Raw genomic sequence first — 6206 nt, 5'->3', positions numbered from 1 at the left:
TAGACCAAATGGACCTAATAGACATTTAAATAATATTTTATTCAACAGCTAGAGAATACACATTCTTCTTGAAAGCACATGGGACGTTGTCCATGATTTAGCGTATTAGGCCACAAGGACGTAAAAAGTTTTTCAAAAATTGAAATCATGTCAATAATGTGAGAACATTATATCATGGTTTTGAGTGTCAGCTTAGCTGCAGTAGAATTGAATATCAGGCAAATTTCTAAGGTTTCTGGACTCTAATTTCTGGCTCACAGACAGTGCCTCTGAATTCATTCAGGGTCTGGGATAACTAGCTGCCCAGAATGAAAGAACGCAAACCTGACTGGCTTCACCACCTGCTGACTGCAGAGCCCTAGGGCCATAAGTGAACACAGGCTGTAGCCAGGTAAGGATTACAGCAGGCCTTGGGCAAGACCCAGCGCTGTGCTGCCTTCAGGTCTGACACAGTGCAGTCCCAGTGGTGGTAGCAACAAGAGTGCTTACATCACCACACCTCCTTACATCACCACACCTTTGTTTGGCAGAAAGAAAGTAAAAACAATAAGAGTCTTTGCCTGGTAATCCAGAGAGCCCTTTCAGATCTTATGAAAGACCACAAAGGCAATACCTCTGTGCGTCTACAAAAACTACAGTGACTCATAGATTTGTATTGGGGTTGGGGCCAAAGTTCCTTTGAAAACATGGAAAGCCTTCTCAGGAAAAATGGGCACAAACAAGCCCAGACTCAGAAAATTATAATAAGTACCTAAGTTTTCAATTCCCAGACACCAATGAGCATCTACAAGCATCAAGATCATCCTGGAAAACACAACCTCACCAAATGAACTAAATAAGGCATCAGGGACCAATCCTGGAGAAACAGATGTATGACCTTTCAGGCAGAAAATTCAAAATAGCTGTTTTGAGGAAACTCAAAGAGATTCAAGATAACACAGAAGCAATTCAGAATTCTATTAGATATATATACCAAAGAGATTGAAATAATTAAAAAGAATTGGGCAGAAATTTTGAAGCTGAAAAATGCAATTGGTATACTGAAGAATGCATCAGAGTCTTTTAATAGCAGAATTGCAGAAGAATTAGTGAGCCTAAAGATAGGCTATTTGAAAATACACAGTCAGAGGAGACCAAGGAAAAAAGAATTTAAAAAAAGCATGCTGAAGAGATCTAGAAAATAGCCTCAAAAGGGCAAATCTACGAGTTATTGTCCTTAAAGAGGGGATAGAGAAAAATATAGGAGTAGAGAGTTTATTCAAAGGTAGAATATCAGACAACTTCTCAAACCTAAGAATATAAACGTCCAAGTACAGGAAGTGTATAGAACACTAAGCAGATTTAACCCACAGAAGACTACCTCGAAGCACTTAATCAAACTTCCAAAGTCAAACATAAAGGAAGGATCCTAAAAGCAGCAAGAGAAAAACAAACAAATAACACACAATGGAGCTCCAACACATCTGGCAGCAGACTTTTCAGTGGAACCTTATAGGCCAGGAGAAGAGTGGCATGACATATTTAAAGTGCTGAAGAAAAAAGTGTTTATCCAGTGAAAATATCATTAAATATGAAGGAGAAATAAAGACATTTCCAGACAAAAACTGAGGGATTTCATCAACACCAGACCTATCCTACAAGAAATGCTAAAGTGAGCTCTTCCGTATGAAAGAAAAAGATGTCAATGAGCAAGAAGAAATAATCTGAAGGTACACAATTCACTGGTAATAGTAAGCACACAGAAACAGAATATTATAACATTGTAATTATGGTGTGTAAATTTAGTGAAAAGACTAAATAATGAACCAATAAAAATAATAACTACAACAACTAACTTTCCAAGACATAGACAGTACAATAATACATGAAGATAAACAACAAAAATTAAAAAGTGGGGAAAGATGTTAAATTGTAGAGTTTGTATTAGTTTATTTTGTGTTTGGTTTTGTGTTTGTTTATGCAATCAGTGTAAAGTAGTTATCAGTTTAAAACAATGGGTTATAAGATAGTATTTGCAAGCCTCATGGTAACCTCAAATCAAAAAAATAAATAGATAAAATAAATACACACACAAAAAGGCAAAAGATTAAATTATATAACCAGAGAAAAATGCCTTCACTAAAAGGTAGACCGGAAAGAAGGAAAAGAAGATCACATAACAACCGGAAAACAACCAAATGATAAGAATAAGTTTCTACCTAAATAATAGGATTAAAAGTAAATGTACTAAACTCTCCAATCAAAAAACTTAGAGTGGCTGAATGAATTTTAAAATAAGACCCAGTTATCTTGCCTACAAGAAACATACTCTACCTATAAAGATAGACTGAAGATAAATGGATGGAAAAAGATATTCCATACCAAAGGAAACTAATAAAGATCAGGAGTAGCCATACTTAGACAAAATAGTCTTCAAGACAAAAACTATAAGAGTCAAAGAAGGTCATTATGTAATGCTAAAGAGGTCAACTTAGAAACAAGATATAACAATCGTAGGCATATATGCACCCAAAACTACAGCACTCAGATATATAAAGCAAATATTATTAGAGTGAAAGAGAGAGATAGACCTCAATACAATTAGAGCTGGAAACTTCAAAACCCAACTTCCAGAATTGGACAGATCTCCCACACAGAAACTCAAGAAAGACACATCAGACTTAATCTGCACTATAGACTGAATGGACCTAATAGATGTTTGCAGAACATTTCTTCAAAAGGCTGCAAAATAGAAATTTTTCTCCTCATCACATGGATCATTCTCAAGAATAAACCAAGATCATTAAAGATCCCTCCCAATAATAGACCATATGGTAGATCAGAAAAACATCATGAGTCTTAAAAGATTCAAAAAATTGAGCTATTGTCAAGCATCTTCTCTGACCACAATGGAATAAAACTAGAAACTAACAACAAGAGGAATTTGGAAACTATTGAAGCACATGGATAGTAAACATGCTCCTAAATGACAAGTGGGTCAGTGAATAAATTAAGAAGGCAATTGAAAAAATTCTTTAAACAAATGATAATGGAAACACAGCATAATGAAAATCTATAAGATACAGTATGAAAGGAGTGCTAAGAGAGAAATTTATAGCTGTAATTGCCTACATCAAAAAAAAGGATAAACTTCCATTAAATAACCTCATGACATGTTTAAAGAATTAGAAAGGCAGGAGGAAACCTATCCCAAAATTAGCAGAGGGATCAGAGGAGAAATAAATAAGTTTTAAATGAAGAACATACAAAGGATCAATGAAACAAAAGTTGGTTCTTTGAAAAGAGAAAAAATATTGACAGACCTTTAGACATACTAAAAGGGAGAAGAAATAAATGAAATCAGAGATTAAAAAGGAGACATTATGACTGATACTGCCGAAATTCAAAGGATGATTAGTGGCTACTATGAGCAACTATATGCCAGTAAATTGAAAAATCTGGAGGAAATGAATAAATTCCTAGACACACATGGCCTACCAATATTGAACCGTAAAGAAGTCCATAACCTAAACATATCAATAACAAGTAATGAGATCAAAGCCATAATAAAAAGTCTTCCAGTAAATAAAAGCCTGGGACCCAATAGATTTACTGCTGAATTCTACCAAACATTTAAAGAAGAACTAATGCCAATTCTATTCAATTTTTTCCCAAAAAATAGAGGAGGAGGAAATACTTCCAAATTCATTGTACAAGGCCGAAATTACTCTGATACCAAAAGCAAAGACACATTAAAAAAAAAACTACAGACCAATATCTCCAATGAATATTGATGCAAAAAATCATCAAGAAAATATTAGCACACCAAATTTAGCAACACATTAAAAAGATTATTCATCTATAATAAGTGGGATTTATCCCAAGAATGCCAGGATTAGTCAACATACACAAATCAACCAATTGGATATATCTGATCAATAGAATGAAGGACAAAATCACATGATAGTTTTAATTGATGCTGAAAAAGCATTTGATAAAATTAAACATTGATTCATGATAAAACTTTCAAAAAATGAGTATAGAATAAACACCTCAACAAAATCAAAGCCATACAGGACAGATTCACATGTAGTAATAATGGTGAATAGTGAAAAACTGAAAGCCCTTTCTTCAAGATTAGTAAAACAACAAGGATGCCCACTTTCGCCACTGTTATTCAACATAGTACTGGAAGTCCTACCTAGAACAATCAGACAAGAGAAATACATAAAGGACATCTAAATTAGAAAGGAAAAGGTCAAATTATCATTGTTTGCAGATGATATGATCTTATGTTTGGAAAAACCTAAAGACTCCACAAAAAACTATTAGAAGATGAACAAATTCAGTGAATTTGCAGAATACAAGATCAGCATACAAAAACCAATAGCATTAGCATTTCTTTATACCAACAGTGAACAATTTGCAAAAGATACTTTAAAATTTTCATTTTCAATAGCCACAAATAAAATTAAATACCTAATAATTAACCGAAAAAGTAAAAAAAATCTCTACAAAAAACTATAAAATATTGATGAAAGAAATTAAAGAGGACACCAAAAAATGGAAAGATATTTTATGTTCATAAATTGGAAGAATCAATATTGTTAAAATGTCCATACTACACAAAGTAATCTATAGATTTAATGCAATAATGATCAAAATGCCAAAGTCATTCTTCACAGAAATAGAAAATACAGTCTTAAAATTTATATGGAACCACGAAAGACCCAGAATATCCAAAGCTCCCCTGAGTGTACAATCAAAACTGGAGGAATCACATTACCTGGCTTCAAATTATACTACAGAGCTATAGTAACCAAAACAGCATGATACTGTCATAAAAACAGACAGATAGAGCAGTGGAACAGGAGAGAGGACCCAGAAACAAATTCATATGCCTGAATTCATTTTTGACAAAGGTGCCAAGAACATGCATTGGAGAACCAGCAGTCTCTTCAATAAATGATGCTGGGCAAACTGGATATCCATATGCAGAAGAGCAAAACTTGACCCCTATTGCCCCCATTTTAAAAAATCATAAATATTTCACTCTCAGTGTGTGTTTGATTAACCCCTATCTCTCGTTATACATGAAATCAAATCAAAATAAATTAAAGACTTAAATCTAAGACCTCAAACTATGAAACTACTACCAGAAAACATTGGAGAAAGTCTTCAGGTCAGGGAATCAAAGCAAAAATGGACAAATGGGATCACATCAAGTTACAAACCTTCTGCACAGCAAAGGAAACAATTGACAAATTGAAGAGACAACACACAGAACGAGAGGAAATATTTACAAACTATCCGCCTGATAAAGGATTAATAACCAGAATATACAAGGAGCTCAAACAACTCTATAGGAAAAAACTCTAATAATCTGATCAAAAAATGGGCAAAAGATTTGAATAGATATTTATCCAAAGAAGACAGAAAAATGGCAAACAAGCATATGAAAAGGTGCTCAACATCATTGATCATCAGAGAAATGCAAATCAAAACCACACTGAGATATCATCTCACCTCAGTTAAAATGACTTTATCCAAAAGACAGTCAATAATGAATGCTGGTGGAAAAAAAGGGAACCCTTGTACACTGTTGGTGGGAACACAAATGAGTACAACCACTATGGAGAACAGTTTGGAGATTCCTCAAAAAACTAAAAATCGAGCTACCATATGATCCAGCAATCCCACTGTTGGCTATATACCCAAAAGAAGAGAAATAAGTATATTACAAATATATCTGCACTCCTATATTTGTTGGAGCACTATTCACAATAGCCAAAATTGGGAAGCAACCTAATTGTCCATCAACAGATGAGTGGATAAAGAAAATGTGGTACTTGCACATAGTAATGAACCACTCACCCATAACAAAGTATGAGATCCTATCATTTCCAGCAATGTGAATGGACTTGGAGATCATGATGTTAAATATTCAGGATGTTAATAATCCAGGAACAGAAAGACAAACATTATATGTTCTCACTTATTTGTGGAATGTAAAAACCAAAGTAGTGAAACACATGGAGATAGAGAGTAGGAGAGTTACTAGAAACTGGGAATGGTAGTAGGGGATGGGGAAGAGGTGGGAAAGGTGAATGGATATGAATAAAATCGTTTGAAAGAATGAATAATAGCTAGTATTTGTTAGCACAACAGGGTGAGTATAGTCAAGAATAATTTCATTGTATGTTGTTAAATAACTAAAAGTATAATTT

The sequence above is a fragment of the Macaca thibetana genome, chromosome 12 (assembly GCF_024542745.1).
Source record: "Macaca thibetana thibetana isolate TM-01 chromosome 12, ASM2454274v1, whole genome shotgun sequence".
Taxonomy (NCBI): Eukaryota; Metazoa; Chordata; class Mammalia; order Primates; family Cercopithecidae; genus Macaca; species Macaca thibetana.
Note: the sequence above shows the minus strand (reverse complement) of the source record.